General features: G+C 39.9%; 1 protein-coding gene across 1 annotated transcript in view; it reads right to left on the reverse strand.

Moving 5' to 3' along the window:
* Positions 1-21865, reverse strand: part of itfg1 (integrin alpha FG-GAP repeat containing 1) — a 171151-nt gene that overhangs the window by 67771 nt on the left and 81515 nt on the right. The gene's annotated exons all lie outside the window — the stretch shown is intronic.

The raw sequence follows: 21865 nt of genomic DNA on the forward strand, positions 1-21865 counted from the left end.
TTTTTAGCCGTGTATGACTGCACAAGAGCAAGTGGACTCCCAGTTAAACTTTTATTCGTATGATATCAATTATGTACGATTATCTACTTAAGGTGGGCCACATTTAGCAAGCGACAGCTGTTATTTGTTATATCTTCTGCTGCTGTATATGTACGCGATTCTAATATGTATGCTGAGCTTCTTCAGCTCAATCATTTATCTCTGGATAAATAAAGGACCAACACTACAACAAACAATTACACAGATTAAGATTAAAACAGGTAAGACAGTTTGGAAGGAAATGTTTGCTTATATGCTAACTGAGCAGTTTTTCATTTGAAGATTATAAAATGTAACTCTTTTCCCTCAGTTTCAAGTTGTCTAGATAGGCCATCTTAACATTAATGTCTGAATCCAGTCCAGAACCCCCCGCTGGAAGAAAGAAGGTGAGTTTAAGAGGCACCTCTAAATTGTTGCCGTTATGTTCAAACTCTCCTCCAATAAAACAAAAGTGAGTACAACCTGTTTAATCGTAGCACCAGTGTCAGCAAAAAATAATGGAGATTAAAACTCTATGGAGAAAAAAGAAAGAAGAGGTTTGAAAAAGATGAGGAATGTGCAGTTTCAGCCTTTCCCCGAGTACAGTTAGCGTGTGTGTCCCGGGGCTTCTATTATTGAATGAATCCAGTGTCAGCATCAATGTGTGTCTTTTTGTGTTACTGTACTGTATGTGTGTATGTGTGTTTTTGCCTGTAGGGCGTCCTGGTTCCTGTGTTCCTGGCTCTACCCACCTCCCCTCTAATTGGCCTCCAGAGGGGCAGGCGGCCGGCAGGAGGCTGACCAGCTGATCACGACAATGACCCCCCCCTCTTCCTCCGCCTCAAACGCTCTCCTGGGCCAATGTTACCTGTACACCTTTTCTATTCCCCCATCCAGTAATACGACTGTCTCTCTTTCCCTTAAGCCTCCTCCTTCTCATCCCCCCTTTCCCCCATTTCTTCTCATCTACTCCCACCCTCAACCTGCACCCATCCACCTGCTGTTGTTCCACTCTCTCTCCTTCTCGCCTCCCAATCACACACCAAGGACTCTGTTAAAATGCCCTCCAGCCTGTGGGTTATTTTTCACTGTGGTGTGGGTGCATTTAATAATGCTTTTTTACAGTTGCAGTGCAGACGTCTCTCTTCTTTCCTTGACAAAATGACCCCCTGCCCCTCTGAGCTCTCTCCTCGTTCCATTTTTTCATTATCACAAAGCCTCTGTATCTTATCAAATGAATGTCACGTTATTCAGGATTTATTCATTCACTATTCAAAAGACACTTTTAAAACCAAATGAGATCACTTTTTTTGGTCAAATCACATCTGTTTGGGTGCTTCTTTGTTTCCTTTTACGTCTATTATCATGGCAAAACTATCTTCTAATGTGCTTCGTCTGAAAATTATGTTTAAACGTTTTAAAGTTTAGCTTCTCTTGTACGGGTTATGTGCAAAGATGTTCTGCCTCATCACAATAATTAGGGGACTTTCTAATTAGACTTTGGTCACTACCCTTTGAGTAATGTTTAATTATCTGTAAAGCCAGTGAAGAATCACTGACATGTTTTCTCACACACAGTTATAATTTTCTGTTTCATTGTAGCTTGATGAGATTTAACGTCTCCTGTTTCGATTTTCCTTCACAGTGAGAGTACTTAGAAGTGAATCAAGTATACAATGACGGTTCAAATATCACATTTACTGTACTGGATGTAACTAGCAATTATAAAACTGTGATGCAAAAAACATATAGAGGAGTGAGATATTGGATTCCACTTATCAAATGAGCATTCATTGATGAATTAATAACTAAACCTAAGGGGGAAAGCACAAGAAACTTAGAATAGAAAAGACCAAGTTGCTTTTCCTTGATTAACTTTGTTTTGTTTTGGGTAGTCTCCAGCTGAACGACACTTTGTCAAAACTTTCAGATTAAAGAGTAAATTAGGGATGAATCACGATCACCAATGAATCACATAAACATTGGTATCGGCCCTATTGACAAACATCGGTGAATAATGTGACAGGCACTGATGTCGGTATACATTGTGTATCTGTCGTGTCCCATCAACTTAATGGTGGCAAGCTAGAAAACTGGTAAATAGTAAATGCAACACTTGTATAGCGTATTTCTAGTCTTCTGACTACTCAAAGCGCTTTTACACCTACACATTCACACACTGATGGCAGAGGTCTCTATGTTAAGTGACCATCAGAAGTAACTACTCCCATTCATACACATTCACACGCCAAGTGTCTTGCCCAAGGACACATTGGAACCCCCGACCTCCCGGTTGAGAGACGACCGACTCTATCCATTGATCCACAGCCGCCCCTGTGGCTGCAGATTAAAGGCTTTATATGTGATTTTTCACACTTAAATATAATATAAATCAAGTACATCTTCTGAAAATAACTCTTTGAGTCATGACTGTCTACAATGGGTGTAACACCCGAGTCCCACTGTCTGTGATGTTTTCAGAGTTTTCAGAGTCCTATCTTCACTTTGTTTACATCGCCGGGACGGCTGGCTGACTCCTCCCCTTACGTATAAAAGTTGTTTAATTGAGGGACTAGAGAAAAGAAGAATCACATACTGTACTCACTGCTTAACTGTGTTTCTAGATCACGCTCATTTCAGGTAAATTTACATGCAGTGTGAAGATACGAGCATAATAAAGATCACTAGCATTAGCATGCTAACACAACAATGCACCGCAAGTTGTTTTGGTTTCATGCTGGTGCTCAAAGGCGACATCTGCTGGATCAAAAAATTGCATATAAAGCCTTTAAGAGAACAGACTTTTTATTGGGTAGAAAGAGTCAACTGTTGGACAAACACTGATTTGTTTTCCTACCTAAAAGAAAATGTAAGCAGTGTGGGAGTCTAACACGGTCTCTAAAAGATCAAAGCAGTTTCTGAGACATGTTTCAGTGACTTTTCAAGAGGAAGGACAACTAACACTTTAAATACATCAAATCTAATAGCGCCGTTCAGAAATAGACCCAAAATAATAATATAATAGTAAGAGAATATCGTAAAAATCTGGGAATAAATTTCTTACCAAGAAATTTCTTCACTATAAAAAAGTAATGAAAAACATAGGCATCAGAATTGGCTAACAATTTCACAATAAGTGCTTCTCTATAGTTCATGTAAAATGCATTTTACACAATATAAAAATGGTGGATTTAATAACTGAGTATCACATTTCTGAGTGGAGTTATGATGGAGTTCACAAGGAAAATGTTGAAAAAAAATTAAAGAATTTGTGAAGATACATTTTATTGTCTCTACATTGTGTCTTCATATACCTAACTGCACCTGGAAAAAACTATAAAAGAATATGTTCCTTGACAGCCTGATAGCTGAAATTCAGTGCCAACAAATGTTTCATTTTTCAAGGGGAACTCCAGACCTCCACAGAAAAGATCGGTCATGAGTGGAGCTGCTCAGCTGGTGAAAACTGTTGAAATCTTTCTAAAGATCTGAAAAGTGTTTTATATTTACTTCAGCTTTGTCTGACTCGATCTGATCTCATCTTGAGCCGGCTTAGAGACTAAATATATGGAACAGAGAACCTGTGTGTTAAACATGAGGAGTACAGTTTAAATGAAATATTGGATTCATAGAGGATGGATGGGTTTTACTAATATTAGTGTTGGAAATTCAAGAAAAACGCTCCTTTAAATTTCTGATATGTACTTTCTCTAAACAGGAATTTTTTAAGGTTTATTTTGGGGCTTTTGGTGTTTTTCTTAGAGACAGGACAGTGTATAGAGTCACAAATTGGAGAGAGAGAGAGAGAATGGGGAGTGACATGAAAAGAGCCACAGATTGGATTTGAACCCGGGTCGCCCGCTGGGAGGACTACAGCCTACTATGTGCATGGGATGCATGGACTAACCACTAGACTATCGGTGCCCCATCAAATCAAGTTTGATGATTCTGGTTAATATTTAACACTAACCAATCAGCACACATGCACTCACACACACAAAAAGGTAAACCCCAGTTTGAATGATTTATATGTAACAAGTCACCTAAGTATATTGTCAGACTGACAGGAGGAGAGAGAGAGATGGAGAGAAAGAGACATGGACAAAAGGTGAGTGACTGGGAGGAGCGGGCAGGTCCAGGTAGATGAAGTGACAGAGAGACAGCGTTATGTTGTCAAGGCCCAGGGATGCCTTGGTTTCTCGTTGTGCTAGCCACTGTGGTGATGAGAACAGGCAGTGAGTCACTGCAAAACACAATCAAAGTCAAAGTCCACCCTCTACACTTCTCTCCTGCCGTCACTCACTCTTTCTTCCTCCTCGTTTTTTTCTGCTCTCACTCTGTTGTTACAAAGTCAGCTTTCTGTGAGTCTGTGTCTACCTGCTTTGTTGTCTCTGGCAAGATCACAAAACAACCTCTAATTAGCACCTTACACAGGAAATTAACTGGAATTTCATTAAAAAACTAAATCTTGAAGTGTAAAAAGATGAACAACTATACTTAATTGGCATCTATTACCTTTTTATTTCTAGTCTGAAAAAGTGCAGGAAAGGTCTGCAATACATTTTTATAATATTTACAAGGAAATAAAAATAAAAATAAAGACTTGAATATTTCTTGAGATTTTGGGAACTGAATTTGTAGTTGCAAATGTGAGAACTCTGCTCGACCCTGGGAGTGAATTTGGGCACAGGGCTTAAAGTGTCCATCTGTCACTGCCGTACTGAAAACCCCTGTGGCCCAAACACTGACTCTGTCAATGTTTTCATATGAATAAAGTCCTGAAATGACTGACCATGCCTCTGATACAACAACAGTTAGTAAGCAACACTACTTTCTAACATGAGATTAATACAAAAGGTCAACTGTCAGATTATGAGGGATAATCCATCTTTTCTCCGGACTTTTCAGGCATCAAACTAAGACTGCACATGTGGTCCGAGCCAGTTATACCACACAGACTTTGACACATCAATGAATGAGACATTTTTTTGCCAATAGTTTTGGTATTATAGCCACACTAGCAGCATGGCCTTGATTATATTTTTGGTAGGTCACAAGCACAGCTAACGTGGCTAACTTTAGCTTTGCTAATGTCCTGTTACTCAGCTTGTTTTCCTGTTAGTGCTCCTTCAGTGTCGTGACACAGGTCCTGCACCAAACATAAAAACCATATCCCAGCCATATAAGGTCAATTGTGTAAATTTCAGCTGTTAAATACTATTGCCTTGGTGTTGGTCAATTCTCCAGTGTAGTTGTTTTACTTGTGTATTAGATAGAAAAATATAATCTGAAGCGCTCAGATGTTTACTTGTTCATGTATTTTTAATTCCTGAACTTTTCTTCAGGTACAATCATCAGGCCAAATTTCTGTTTTGTCGTATGCTTTTGTAAATCATCAGTTACTTAAAGTTACCAATGATGTTCCTCTCTCAGCTGTACTTCTTTCATTCTTTTCTTCTTGAACATTGCGCTAAACTCAAATGACTAAGAAGGTAAACACCAGAACTGCTCAACTTTTTTGGAAGCCCAGGTGTATTTCGTTGTACGGTTGTTGAATGACAATAAAGGCTTTCTTTTTCTGATTACAGCCTCCCAAGTATATATAAGTTTTTATGTATTGATAAAAAATAAGAAACAGTGTCCCTCCTGTAAATAAAATGATTAAGGTACAACGCTGATGTAACAACTGAAGCTTCACTTGTCTTTGTTTGAATATTTTTCTGCAGCGGCTTGCTGCCGATTCTGTACTGCACTCAATAAGCCTACAGATATTGTTCAGAAACAGAGAAAAAAGCTTCAAAGTGTGAATATTTACAGTCCATGGATGGAACCACGGTGAGAAAGAGAGGTGCAGGTGTGTGTTGATAAGAGAATACAAAATGGAAGTAAAATGAGCAGATTCAAGTTGTTTGTGACACGAACCAAAATTAGTTAGAGAATAAAGTTAAATGAATATGTAAACCAAATCTGAAAATATATCCTCGTCCCAAGAGAGAAGTAAACATGTACTCATAGAAAAATAGCCAGTGCTTGATACAGGAAACATAACCTGCTTACAGGTAAATTACCACTAGTGAGCCAGTGACCGAGGAGAACATAGCAGATATGTATTTATATGCCGACACAGAAGATTTTCCTTTAATGACAGCTCCCAGCACAAAATGTGGCATCATGATATTCTTTACAAATAATCCTCAAATTGCAAACGCCCTGGTTAATTGTGCCATTACTGAGCAGTTCTATCAAAAGCTGCTTAATTTGCTTTGTTTAGAAAGTCATGTGAGGCCAAAGCAGCCTCCTGCCAACAAAGCTGCACTTTGGGAAGAACATTTTGAGCAGGACTAACACGGCAAATGTGTTGCGCTACTCCAGTTTCCTCCATGGTATTAGCAACAAAACCAGGGGACAAACACAGCTTTCCTGCTTTCCAACATACAGAGAGAGGGATGGATTTTAAATGGCATTGCCTAGCAACAGCCTGCTAAGCTCCTGGCAGCTGCTTGGTCGGGTTGCATACTGATAGACGTAAACACACACAGACACACACAGATATATACGCTACCATTCACTAAAACTTAATGTGATGGAATTCAGCCAGGTTGGGGGCAGAGAGCTTTACATAACGCAGAGTATCAACTGTTGCTTTGCCAGAAATGCCTTTATCACGTTTGTTCTAAATTAAGCAAACAGGTAGAAAACAACAATCTGCAAATCTTGCTTACTACTGTATACGTTCTTACAATAAAGATATCATAAGAAATTAATACATTATAAGTTTTCAATTTTAATCATTCACCTCTAATTAATGCAAACCACCATTATAAAACACTGAAACACATTCATCTATATTATTCTTAAAATTGTTCGATGGTATAAACTCAAAGTTGAAAAAGTTGTGTTTAAAAGGTGTCCATCAAGGAAAACAGAGCAAAAGAAAGCCAAGCGATGTCCAATAAAGTCTTTTGCTCATATCTAAGAGATTGCTATTAGGGGTGTGAGTCCCTCCTCCACAAGAAGGTTCGATTCGATGCTCTAGGGCGACGATTCACAGATGATTAATTCAAATATAGAGCGACTTGGTTCGGTTCCATTTGGTAAAGTTTGTTAAGCTTCGATCCGATCCAAATTGATTCCAAAGTAATTGTTTTACTTTATGGAACTCAGAAAAGAATTATAGCCAGTGTGTCATTTCAAAAATAGCGTGTCCTTCTGTTTATTACTACCAATAGACAAAAGAATAGGCCTACTGTATAAATGAATATTCTGACATTAAGTATTTGACGTGAAGTCTCTATCACACACATGTCCAAGTACATTTAGTCAGAAACAGAAATCTTAGCTCTTCTGTACATCTCACTCTGTGGTCTTTGTAAAGCTCTGCTAAGAGTTACAACAAAGTATTTAATTCCTCCAAAAGGCAAAATTTGAAGCCAATTAAACTATAATAGATGAAAATATACTATGATAGATGTCTGTGTGTCTGCTCAGATAGGAAAGCAAAACTGTTGTGGTAAAATTAATCATTATAAAGAAGACAATTCAGGATGTGCTGTTTTCTTCTTTCTTTGCACATGATTTACAGATGCCGTGACTTCTATTTGAAGAGAGAATCTTCATTCTGTAGTCGTATTTAATCGTTATTCTTCATAGTACAGACGGGCAGACTCTTGGCAACTAATAGTTTACTAGTACTACTTTACTAGTACTACTAGTTTTTTAATGTTTCAGGGCTCTGCGGATCGATTCAATCGGATCTGTCACATAATAGATCATATGTTATATTTATGGAACCAAGAACTACTACTTCCCACCACTTCCAAATTCACCCTATACACACCTGACTACATCACCTGACCAATTAACCAACACCACATATTATCACCATCTAGCCTCCAAGTCAGTAAACATGTAAACAAAAACATTTCAATACAATACATCATTATTAACACTGAATTGGCTCCCACAGAGACTATTTAGTACCAAAATGTTACCTATGTATTTGTGCAATTTAGACACTGTTCTCTCTCTTTCTCTAACAGCAGCCTTTGGTCAAAAGTAAAACTGAAGATCTATCCTTTTCCAAATTATTGATCATTAGAGTAACATAGATTGTATCATTTTAAATATGTGGTATCAAAAAGTATCATAGTATCCGAAATTTTGACAAACTTGGTCAACAACCAAAAAAATAACATGTAATCTGAGGATAAGGATGAGGTAACTTGGTTCCCTTATAATGGGATTTTTGGTTTGCTTTCCTGAAATAAATAAGACAGGAGCTCAAGCAAACAACTGGGAAAAGGAGTAAATGTCTGAATGTAATGTTTTTACTGAATCACTGGGACATTAAAGTCTATCTTACGCATTAAGATATGTGTGGATGCAAGTAGGCTTAATACCTACATAGAAATTGAAAATATTGAGTTTTCCATTTGTATCAGGCAGCAAAAAATCTGTACTATGAATTGTTTGAATTAAGCACCACTTTCCTGCAATGTGACTACTGCACATGTGAGCATTGCAATGACATAAGTGAAACAATATGTCTGCAGTCCTGTTGCAAACACAGAGGAGTGACATCAGCCGAACAGTGAGGTTGACATAGATTTACAGGGGGGACAGTCTTGTAGGACTTGTCTGTAAAAAAAACGTTTTCCTGCTTTGAAATACGATGGAGTGAGACTGACAGAAGAGATACAGACAAAGACTTTTTTTTTTCCTTCTGTGGAACAACCTCAAGCAGAGGTTAACTACATCTTTCTGTTACTGTCAGACACTCACTGACCTATAGCCTGCAGAGCTCTACACATAAATGTGTCCCCTGTTTGTGTGAGTGAGTGTCATGTGGATGTGCCACATCTCCCGAAGGCCTTTCCTGCCTTGTTGCTGATTCACACTCCTTTAAAAAAAAAAAAAGAAAAAAGAAAGACGCTTGTGACATCTGGAGGTTCATCTCGATGGGAAACAAGAGTTTCAATCCCGTATGTGTAATCACCTGCAATCAGTAGGAAGGAGTGGTGTGCTGTCATGTAGTACTGTGAGGTACAACGGAAATCACTTTAGTTCAGCTGTTTCCATCTGTGACCTGGTTTCTAATTCCAGAAATAACTCCCTCTCACCACACACTCTTATTTACACACATACACACACATGCAGGTAGAGCAGCTCAGTGGATGGTGGAGTGTGACATTTAGACCATTTCTGCTGCGATAGGGGACTTTTTCTGAAGCTGGGGTGGACCATTTCAACATCAAACACTCACAGCCAGCAGGGCGCTCCGTCTCCCTGAGGGCACTGGATGAATGGACACTGTGTGTGTCTTCCTGTGAATGTGAACCCTACCTGTGCAAAGAGAGAGGCTCGGCTGGCAGTCACCCTGACAGACAATCAGAGCCGCTGTTAAAATAGGTTGGTAGAGGAACCACATCTGCAGAGCACTGTTCAGTACAAGGGGAAGACGCTTTAGTCACTGTCATCATAGTGGCAACACTAAAAAAGCTGCACTTATGTCATAACATCAGTAACTGCTTTCATTATTTAGGAAGGCCAATAAGACAATTTACAAGGGCATACTCTGACTTTGAAGCTTTTTCAGCCACTGCCAGGACCACATTGTGTGCTGATATGGAAACCAAGCTGCCTGATGTGTGCTTTGTTTAGCAGCTGATAAGTTTCAACAGCTTCAAAACAACACTTCATCAATGTTACATTCCTAAAATCTTAGTACAAAACTCATAAATCAGACAGAGTGCTACCATCCTCACTCTGACTGTGACTGCACTGCTCCGGAGAAACCAAAATCATTCCATTTGATTCATGGTTACAGATTAGGAGCTGGCTGCTCATCTTCTCTATAATAAGCTGTCTCATAAAAGCCTTCCCATGACGTATGATGTTGTGAAATAGGTTTGTTAAGAGCCAAAATTCAACGTTTTGCAGAATGAGTTGTGTAAATGCCTTATTTTGATGATGGATGGTCGTTGAGGATGCAGGTTGAGCAGTTCTAAAATGTAATGAGTGAAATGAGACTATTAAGGTCTTCAGAATATTTGATTGATTAAGTCAGATTTTTTTGAGGGCTTGTTTTCAAAATGAATGCTTTTAGTTCCTACATGATGGAAACTAGAATGATATATTTGATGCGATACTGGATTTTGGAAGAGGATCAGTAGTGCAGAAAACTGTTCTTGTTCTAGCCAAATCATTCTCCTGTGCCGTCAAAACACAAGAGTTTGAGGTTTGGCAAAACATAAGCCTGCTCACAGGAAATACAGTGTAGTGCCTTCACACACTAAACCAGAGAGTCCAATCATTTTGAATGTTTAACACCTGATTTAAGGATGAGCCTGTCAACCTGTTATTCTTTTAACCGTAGTTTAAAGAGTAGTTCTCCCCGCCTCGTAGAGTTCTCACTCTCCAAAAAGGGGCCAGTTGATTATTTTTAGCGCAACTTGCATGAAACTAAAACAAAGTTTCCCCTGTGGTGCAGCAGCTTTATCTGCCGTGCTTATCAAGAGACATGCTATGCTACATTAGCTTTACTATTACAGAGGGACACAGCAGCGAGGGTTTGTATCTATCAAAGAAAAGACTGAAGGCGCCAGTGGGGGGGTGGGTGGGTGGGGGTTGGCATTTCAGCTACACCAAGAATGAGTTATTAAAGACAATGGAGCCCCCGACCCAAAACCTGTTGGACAAAAGTTCTGGTTTATCATCTGTGAGATCAGATAATCACTCGGCATCACACCCCAAAGTCAAGTTAATTAATACATAATAAATGATATTGTGCTATGATGTTAGTGGAAAGTTACTGATGAAATATTAAGTCAGTATAAATGTAAACATTTCACTCTCAATCAAAGACAATATCTTCCTTTTACAGGTTTAAATCTGTGACTGTTTAACAATCCTCCCTCCTGTCTGTGTGGAGGAAACGTTAGACATACCAGTGTAAAACACAAACATAACTTCTATACCGCATAGCATTATACCTAGAGATTTCACTCATTTGAATTCTGTTTTTAATAACAAAGTATAAGAGACGATGTTCTTCAGGCCACATGTAAGAATAGATTAATTTAAAAAATGGATGATTAAAAAACTTGGCGTGTACGACGGTTAAGAATAAAAACACTTCAGCTTATTACCTACATTAGGAAGATGTTCCCCTGGTGGATCAAAAACGTTGATGTTACAGTAATAATAATAATGATGCTTAGTATATTTGAAATAGTAAAAAATAAAGTTAACACAACTTTTCTCTTTTAAACAGAAGGGTGCACTACGATAAGAACCAGTAGAGGTTGAAGGTATTGTCATGAGAAAGCTGAGGGCCTCACTGACTCCTCTTTAAGTAAAACTCCATTATGACTCACTGCAATATTCAATCATTGACTTTTCTTTCTGTGTTCCATTTCTTACATTAGCAATTTTCACTATTGTTTTACAGAACTTTGAAATATTTAGAAAGAAAGAAAGACAGACAGAAAGCAATTACAGGAGTGACAAGGCAACAAAGACCTATCATACTAATAAATGAGGGGAGTTTAAAGGGATTTTGAAGTCTATAATTATTCTACAAAGTGTAAACTGAGGTTGAATATGTGGCCAGCGTTACAGAAGAATAACTGACTCCTGAAAAAAAAAAAAAAAATCACTTCAGGTGCATTACAAGTCTGGAGGCTAGGGGAGGAGGTCTCCATGCATTTAGTGAGCTCTCCTCCCCGTCTCCCTGCCTTCATGCTGCATCCTCCACACACACTTCAGTATTACACACACACACACACTTAGCAACACAAACACATGTTCTCCCCGCCTCTCCCTGTTCTGGCACACACACACACAGAATCCCTCTGAGAGCCCTAAAACCTTAACTAGGATGGATTAATTAATTTTCAAAGTAAATGGGCGAGCGGAGAGAGAGGCTATTATCTTTATGCTGAATGGTGGTAGTTGTGTGTTCCCATGGAGAGAGCATCTCTAGTGGCATTCAGGGAAACACTGCGGGCTTTGATGTACAGACTGAGGGAGAGAGACGGAGACGGAGGGAATGTGCACAAGCTTGATTGCTCTCCTGTGAGTCTCCATCCTTGAGAGCGGGCAGATGGTCATTATTTTGCTCAAAGACAAAACAAATTCTTGCTTTACGAGACTTTTCGCCAGGATGTGTCTGTTTAGATATGGAAAATGTAACAGGAAGATGGAAGTGTTTACAGTGTTTGGGAACATAAAAGTTGTATTTTTGTGGTGTCATGCATTTTGGGCCAGCTGTTTGTTGGTGTATATTTTTTAAATTTAAATGATTATATAACACAATGCGATATGATGCTGTTAAACAGCAAGACCCTTAAAAGTCCTGAGTGTGAACAAGACACAAAAACACCAATTTCCCAACCAACAATAGCCTACTCTTCAACCCGACATCACTCAAAGCAGTCCCAACTATTCTGTGAGTGTTAAGTGTGTCAGCGTGTGATTGGTAGCATGACTAGCTTGTAGTTGTAAAAGCCTGGAGGAGGTTTTCAGGCCTGATCAGTGTTTTTCCTCTGACATCAGCTGGTCAGAGCTAAGAGGGCAGAGGGAGACGGTTAGCTGGGCTAACAGCCGCCCACGCTACGCTCTTCACTTTAAGAGAAACACACACACAATAATCCATGCACCTCACTTTCAGAGGAGGGTTTAGCACTTATACAGCAGCAACAACAGGAAAGTTGACTGAACAAGTTGGAGGACTAAAGAGGTCGAGGATAAGTGCACGGCTCAACCACCACACTGTGAGAGATGCTAAATGAAAAGCCTTAAAGGAGGCTTCATGCAAAGGATACATTATAGAAATATTATTTAATAAATATTACAAATAAGGTGATTTCCTTCAAAGCACACCAAGTGAAAAGTGCCACTGTTAAAGGGTGACAGAAGAGCAATATGTTTAATGTAAACGAGGGTTTAGGCCTGAAAGGGCTCAGTGTGTGTGTTTAATATAAGTGAAGTAAAATGCTCTTTATTTTCTCTAACAGCCGAAGTGAAACCGCTTTCTATCGACAGACACAGACAGATATCACGAGATGTAATATGTTTAACTTTTTAGTCACTTTTGTGAAGAAAAAAAAAAGAATGTCATTAGTTAGGGCATGGCTGTGGCTCAGTTGGTGGAGTCGTCGCCTCTCAACCGGAAGGTCGAGGGTTCGATTCCTAGCTGGGCAACATGTCCGATGTGTCCTTGGGCAAGACACTTAAACCTGAATTGCTCCCACTGCTTCAGTGGTGGTGTATGAATGAGATTAGTTACTTCTGATGGATGATACTACATAGCGATCACTACCATCAGTGTGTGAATGTGTAGGTGTGACATGTGGTGTAAAAGCACTTTGAGTAGTCGGGAGACTAGAAAAGCGTTATATAAGCTCAAGTCCATTTACCATTTTAGTTTGCTCTTGTCTGTGTAGTTTAAAATAAATGAATGTACATGTTCATATGTTTCATGAAACACTGTATTAAATGGAGGATGTATTCATCTTTGTTAGGTGGAGGTGTTTAGTCTTTAGTTTTATAATTATTAAATCGTTATGGGGGACCATAAACTGTCTCAGGATTTATTTGTACAGGGTCAGTCAAAGCATTAACATCCAGTTTTTCTTTTTTTATATACTTTCTTGTGTCTCTCAACATTGTTGTTGTCTTGTTTATTTATGCATCCTATATGTACTTATTAATTAACTTGTGTGTTTTGCATTGGTGAGGGTTAACAAAATAAAAAAAAATGTGAAGATGTTTTGAAACAATAGGAAATGTATTTTTTTTCATGTTAACAACCTTGATTTGTGTTAGCAGGAACACACTCACTAATTCCTTCCTCCTGGTTACACTTCTGTTAGCCTACAAAGAAGACATTATCTTTACTTGAAAATGTCAGCAATATAGATTTCTTCAGCCTCAGTGAAGCATATTTCCTTTTTAGCTACGAACATGAAACAGGCTCCTATCCAAATATAGATCTGCTGCTGTTAGGTTTCTCACACACATGCAGGTTACACAGTTACACAGACCTGAAGGAAGAATTAGACGACAGACTGATTTAAAACAATATATCCAGGAAAGTAACAGAGATAAAGGAATACATGACAATTCATACTAACAACCAGTAAGTTAATATAGCCTTTCTTCACACGCTGTACACATCATTAAGCTCATCACTCATGTACTTTCTGCACAGCACAAGAAAGCTATGAAGTCTAAAGAATGAGAACATGAGCACTTCACTGATCCAAAGAACTATGTACAAATGATTGTGCATGTAATGATTTGCATTAAGGCATTATATTTTTCAGAACAACTAGAAAAAGTTATACTTGTACGCCACATGAATGTATTTGGTGAAAACAGAGGAGAGAAAAGGGAAAGCTGGATCTTTCAAAAATATCTTAATCACCTGACCTGAGGAACTATCTTCCACATCAGCAAAATATTTCCTATCTGGTATTCCGGCGGATTTATTTGGGGTCATATTAGAGTCGAGTAATGTATATATAGAGATATTTTTTATGTTTATTTTTGGGCTTTTACGCCTTAATTTAGAGATAGGACAGTGGATAGAGTTGGATACCGGGAGAGAGAGAGAGGGGAATGAGCCGTAGGTGGGACTTGAACCCGGGCCGTCTGCCCAGAAGACCATACCTCCAGCGCACGCACTGACCGCAAGACTACCAACGCCTCCAGTGGAGTTATATATAATTACAAACTGTTAAATATTCAGCCCTTAAAAGGAAACAAGCAGTTCTGAAAAAGACTATTGAGTAATTGAATTATTTTTTTGCGACAACCTACCTACATCTAAAATATCTGTTGAAGCAAGAAGGAAGCCAAATGGAAAAGAAGAATCTAAATCTTCTCAGTTTTAAGTCTTCTAATTGCTTGATTAGCAGCCGTTACTTAACAACATACGCTCATTTCAAGACTCTTTCCAAATGAATCACTTCCAGCTGATGTGACATGACCGTGATGTTTCTGATCGACAGGAGTTTGACATTGCTATGCTCTGGTGTTCACTGACTCGTACACATTGAAAACTGCCAGCTTGACGTTTTCATTCGCTGGGACTGGGAGTGACAGGTGTGGAAATATCAGAAGCTGGTTACTTCATGCTGGTATTCCCTGAGGCAAAGCGCCAAAAGAATGAAATCAGAAAGTCTCACGGTGTCGACGTGTGCAGTTCAGTTTGTGCCTGAGCAGGAAGGGATGTATCGCATTGTAATCTGTAGATAATATTGTACCCGTGGTCATCTGCTGAGGTCAAAGGTCAGTGTTTATGACGACAGCTCTGATTGATCCTGTTGAAAAGAGAAGCCGCCTGTAAGGTGATCCTGCTGTTGTTTTCCTTTTCCCCCCGAGAAACACACACTGATGTGCACGTTAGACACACGCACACACACGTAATTATATTGAAGTCGCTGGAGGCAGATCAACACATTAAAGCCGACCTATGTGCCTTTTAATCAGTGTACAGTATGGATGTGACACGGTGAAGTGGGAAAAACATGATTACTGCTGAGGATAATCCCATTCTATAAGGTCTGCTGGCTGACACACACACACACACACACACACACACACACACACACACACACACACACACACACACACACACACACACACACACACACACACACACACACACACACACACACACACACACACACACACACACACACACACACACACACACACACACACACACACACACACACACACACACACACACACACACACACACACACACACACACACACACACACACACACACACACACACACACACACACACACACACACACACACACACACACACACACACACACACACACACACACACACACACACACACACACACACACACACAACTACAACCAGTGCGGCTGTTAACTTTAGATACAGCTGTGGAATGGCTGTGGATCAGTGGTAGAGTTGTTCGTCTCTTAACCAGAAGGTTGGGGGTTGGACCCCCTGCTCCTGCAGCCACATGTCCGATGTGTCCATGGGCAAGCCGCTTAACCACAAGCTGCTCGTCTCTGGCGTATGAGTGTGTATAAATGGCGCGGTGTAGCCCTCTAACCCCCTGCATGACACTGTGGGGGGCTCTGAGCCGTTCTTTCGGCAGCAGACTGAGACATCCACAAGTGCTTCTGCAGTCAGACTGTTCAACAGCATCACCACCACGTGACTCACAAGTGAAATGTTTTACCTGCCTGTATTGTTATGTCCATCATCATCAATATGCTCCACACTTTGTATATTTAAATAATACCTGTGCTGTCTTTCCACAAGTGAAAGTTTAAATAGTGTATATTCCTGGTGTTATTTAACTACTGTAGAATCTTTCTTCTTATATTTAAATATGTAAATATGTTTGTTTTTAACTTTTTGTGATTTTTTATTCTATTTCTCTCTTTTTTGAGCTGTTGTAACAAACCACATTTCCCCCAATGGGGATCAATAGAGTTGATCTTATCTTAAACGCCCTTTGAGTAGTCTAGACTACAAAACAAGCTCAAGTCCATTTAGTCCATTTACCATTTAGATGTTTTGTTTACCTAAACAGTGGTGATGTTAACTGGTGTTTCTTACAAAGCACTGCATCAGCAGGTGGTTATATTTTCAACCACCACACAACACACTCTATGCGTCATAAAGCTCTGAAACTTGTCAAAGCTGTTAACTGTGTTTTCACATGCTGACTGTAACATCAAAGTAAGGTATGATTGAAGTTGCAGAGGAAGAAAATCAGTTCTGTAAACACATATAAAACTTTAAACAGAACGTTTCTGTCAGGCAATTATACACGGTAGAAATACTGTAGTTATAATAGAGTTGAAAAGAGACAATAATAGAAGAGTGGTTACTTTGGTTAACTTGTATTCAGTTAAATAATTTTGATAACAATTGTTGTATAAATGGAGCCCTCCAAAAAGAAGCTTTCTTGTGTCACATGCTGCTGACTGAATAAGATAACACTGCTCTCTACTAGTGCAGGAGCCGGTTGGGAAGAAGGATAAACATGAAATGTCAGACAGCTGTGTAGTCCGCACCTTGCCTGGAGAGCGTTAAGAATCTGGTACATAAGGGTTGTATGTTGTGCAGTGGCATGCTGTGTCGACTGCTCCTGAAAGAAGTACACTCTATCATCAGGCTTCCTGCAGAAAGTTTCTTGTACTGATATAACGAGAAGGGTAGAAAAGAAAGTCTCCGTCTTTGGTTTTATACTATACTGTTCTTCACACGAGGCTGTATCTCCCGTCTCTTTGATTGTGTCCCCTCTCGTCTCGAACGCTTTCTTTTCTGCAAACACAGAAACACCTGCAGGATCTCCTTTCAGCAGGGCACAGCGGCCTTGCTTTTTCTTTTGTCGTGTTTAACAATGTCGGTCTGTGTGAGCGTGCGAGCAGAGCAGGAGACGGACAGAAGAGAGTCTGGAGGCGCAGTCGCTCCTGTGACCTGGAAATAACGCCGACCCCTGAGGAGTGTAGTTTCGGGAGCTGCCGATTGAAATTACACGCTACATAAAAATGAAAACATAAGCACAAATGAACACATACACAATGGCAAACTCAAACTCACCCTAAATCTGTACTGCAGTTGCTCTTCACTGTTCCAAGAGATTCCCTAGTGTATGATCTAACCCACTTATTCTCGGCCCGAGACGTGACATGTTAGAGACTGTTATAATTAAGGTTTTAGCTATATGTCTTGTGACTCCCTAATGCTTACTGACAGCATCCATTCAAATGTGAGTCAGATGAATAGTAGAGTAACACTCGCTCGACAGAAAGGTATGTGGACTGGTGGGTTCCCCTATCATCTGCTGTACCCTGAAAAATAAGGGTTCAAAAAGAGATCTTCCTGAGGCAGAAGGTGGAGGAGGAGGAGCAGGAGCAGGAGGAGGAGAAGAAGAAGCAGGAGGAGGAGGAGAAGCAGGAGGAGGAGAAGCAGGAGGAGGAGGAGGAGGAGGAGGAGAAGAAGAAGCAGGAGGAGGAGCAGGAGGAGGAGAAGCAGGAGGAGGAGGAGAAGAAGCAGGAGGAGGAGGAGGAGGAGGAGGAGAAGAAGAAGCAGGAGGAGGAGAAGGCGGAGGAGGAGAAGAAGAAGCAGAAGGAGGAGGAGGAGGAGGAGAAGAAGCAGAAGGTGGAGGAGGAGGAGAAGAAGAAGCAGAAGGAGGAGGAGGAGAAGAAGAAGCAGAAGGAGGAGGAGGAGGAAGAAGAAGAAGAGGAGGAGGAAGAGGAGGAGAAGAAGATGCAGAAGGAGGAGGAGGAGAAGGAGGAGAAGAAGAAGCAGAAGGTGGAGGAGATGGTAAAGGAGGAGGAGGAGTAAGATGAAAAGAAGGAGAAAAAGGAGGTGAAAAAGAAGGAGCAGGAGAAGAAGAAGAAGGAGGAAATGGTCAAGGAGAAGGAAGATGAGAAGAAGGAGGAGAAGGAAGAGAAGAAGAATTAGGAGGAGAAGAGAAGAAGGAGGTGGAGAAGGAGAAGAGTCCCTGACAGGTCACAGAGCCTTCAGTTGTTGAGTCAGTCTAATCGCCACGGTAACCTGATGGAGTTCTAAGCTCTTCAATGAATCTCATGTGGCTGTTTGGCTCCTCCAGGGTGAGGGGAAACATATTGTCATAATCATATTGTCAATACGTTTAATCCAGAAGATCCTACAGAGGCCTTACTTCACAATAACGCTTTCTCATACTGTAGCTGCATTGTCTAATAAGTAGGACAAATATAAAAAGGGGACAATAGAAAGACGAGAAGATCTAAAACCTAAAGCAACTGCTAACATCCCTGAGCTAAACCAACCCAATGACTCTCTATTTATTCTCTCTGCTTCCTCCATCAGCTCATTGTTCCATTAATTCCATCCGATTACTCTCATCTGACACCCTCTACTCCTCTCTATTTTAAACACTTAGATCAGCATTCATTTCTCAGGGAGGAGGAGTAGAGGGGACTGGCAGGACTTTTATCTGAAAAGCAGCTATTAATAACCACTTGGAAAGAAAAGGGAGAGGAGATGGAGAGTAAAAAGAGAGAGAAAGAAAGGGGGTGGATGAAGAGCGAGTGGGAGTGAAAATAGATCAGCTGTGGGCTGAACAAATATTTGGTAAGCAGGGAGCATTTGGTTAGAAGGCATCAAAAAGAGAACGCGAGCCTCGATGCAGGACTGACTGCAGAGTGCTGCTGAATCGAGAGCAGGCGAGAAGACAGGATCAGTTTGATGAAATATCCAAAGAAAACCAAAAACAGGCCTGTCCAGTTCATCAAAGATGATATTTAAAAACTTTGTGCCCTTGCTGAAGAGGAGCAGTACAGGTCAGAGTGGATATGACTTTATGCACAGTCTGTAGTAACACCTTACAACGTCCTGGTTAATCCACTCAGACTGCTAAGGGTTAAGGACTCTGGTGTATGTCAGTGGTAGTTATGACAGCCCCAGATCTTTCAGTTTCAGGAATTGAAATAAGAAGACATCTTAAAATGTCTGAATTTAAAATGTGGCTATTCACAAGTTGTCAAACTTATCAAATTCATAATAATAATTTAAGAAATTCAGGAATACAATTCCCATTTAATGCTTTGTATCAGCTGTAAAATATCCTAACTGGGGCTCTGCTACCAGGATGTAAACCAGCCCCGTGGACGGGTTGCATCTTCTTGGCGCAGAGTTGTTCAGCAGTGTTTTGACTCTTCAATATGAAGATCAAGTTGGATGTAAACTGTCAGGTTAAACTAGCATATAACTACTTGACCAGAGCAATGCATAACCACATTCAGCACAGGCATGTTGACGTTGGCCTGCAAGGAAAAACAGAGGGCTGTTGGTGCTGCTAGCAATGCTAATATTAGCCACACTCGGCAAACCATTTTGACACGCAGACGCTGTGATCCTGTGTTAAGTTGTGCTCAATGTTGGCTGTTTTCTGAGTCTATTTACCTTTGGAACATTTAAATTGAATACACATTTATGAGTCAATGTTGATTTCTTTCAGAATCGTCTCATTAAGTAATGTAGCGTACTTTGCTAACGTACTGTACACTAATTATTTGACCAACTTCAAAAGGTAAATTAAAACCTAAAACAACCAATACCGTACATCTTTTTCTCATAAACTCAACAAAGTCAGTTTGATGCAAAAATCATAAGCAAAGAGGTACTGTTTCACATTGATCACCATGTGTTGATGATTGTTGCGTGTCCAAAACGTCATGTACTGAATTGTGGCGCCACAGACGAGGAGGCTTCTTTGTTGACCAGATTGCAGTGAGAATGTTTTTTTTCTCTCACCCCTTGAACTCTTTTTTTTTCTCATCCTCCTGCTGGAAATACGGATGATGTGGTTTAAATGGTACTGATGGGGTTAGACTGCAATAGGAAGGAGCTTCACAATAACGCACCAATGGCCCAGTAAGGGATTACAATGCTCAGGCTTAAAATGCCAAGGAAATTGAGGAAGGGAGGGAAAGAAAAAAAAAAGAAGCGAGAAGCTATAGCTTGTGTGATTAGAGCTGGTGAGACACAAGTCTTTTCTTCATCAGGGTGACTGCAAAGAGTTAAGCTCGACAGGACTTACTGGTGATTATTTTCAGCCTAGACAAGAACAGTAGGGTCAAATATACGTGTGTGTGTGTGTGTGTGTGTGTGTGTGTTATTCGACATAGACATTCAAACACTCCCTCTAAGAAACACACACACACAGCCCTCCTAAAACAATCAGTATGCATAGACAATCACATCTCTGACCCCTTCAGCTATCTTATCTTCATCACTAAGGCCAGATAATCCACATAGGTCCTTTAACACACACACACATAAACACGTACACATATCCACATCCCAGTGTCCACGGTGCTGACGTCCTCGCACATGCTGCATTGGTTTTTAAAGGGCTGTCTTATCAGTGGCCATGTCCGGAAGCTAAAGAACACACTCACCTTCTCCCTCAGTTCGATGTCTAGTAAACGGGATGGTAATAACTTCTTCATTAAACTACAATGTCATATATTCCTGTTCCACAGTGCATATCATTTGAAAACTTGATATATCCTGCAGGCAAGGACAGTTCTGCACGCTGTAAAAGTCTGAATATCAGTTATCATATTAATTAATTTCAGCCTAATTTATGCTTCTGCTGCTGATATCTTATGATGTATTAATGACAAGAATTTAATTACAACACTATTAAAAACGTTCCTTTCAATACTAAAACGACTCTCTGGGTGTGAGTATGAAAGCTTTTATTTATGAAAGTTTGTATTCTTTCACAGATGGAGGCTACAGGTAATTAGTCTAAAGTTACTTTTAGCCAAATTTATCAGCATTTTAATGTATTTATTAAATGAGTTGTATTTTTAGAATCATTCTATTTCTTTGTCCCAGATCTACCTTGTTAAATCTTCATCAGAGTGCTTTGATTCAAGTTTACAAAAACCTCTGTCTTTAAAGTGTGAAGTTAAAAAACCCCACACTGCATCAATGGGGCTACTATTATAAGAAGGCGTTTGTGCTCCTAGCATTAGAATATGTCATTATATCTACAGTAATTTCACAGCAAGTTAACGACTAAATCCTTTTCTGTGTGTCGTCTTTGAAAAAGAAAAACAAATTTAGAGTTCTGAAAGCTAAACAGATTTACATAAGCCATTTAAATTTGCATCTGGAGTTATTAGTTTCCAATCAATTTCACTTTGTGTTCTGCTGGAGTTCTATAGCGAGTCTAATCTCATCAGACGGGAATGTTTGGTGACAAATTTAAATGTGTAACAGATGAAGTGGGTGAGAGTGGGGATATGGATTTGCATAAAATCTGAGAATGTCGTGAA

The sequence above is a fragment of the Labrus mixtus genome, chromosome 1 (genome assembly GCF_963584025.1).
Source record: "Labrus mixtus chromosome 1, fLabMix1.1, whole genome shotgun sequence".
Lineage (NCBI taxonomy): Eukaryota > Metazoa > Chordata > Actinopteri > Labriformes > Labridae > Labrus > Labrus mixtus.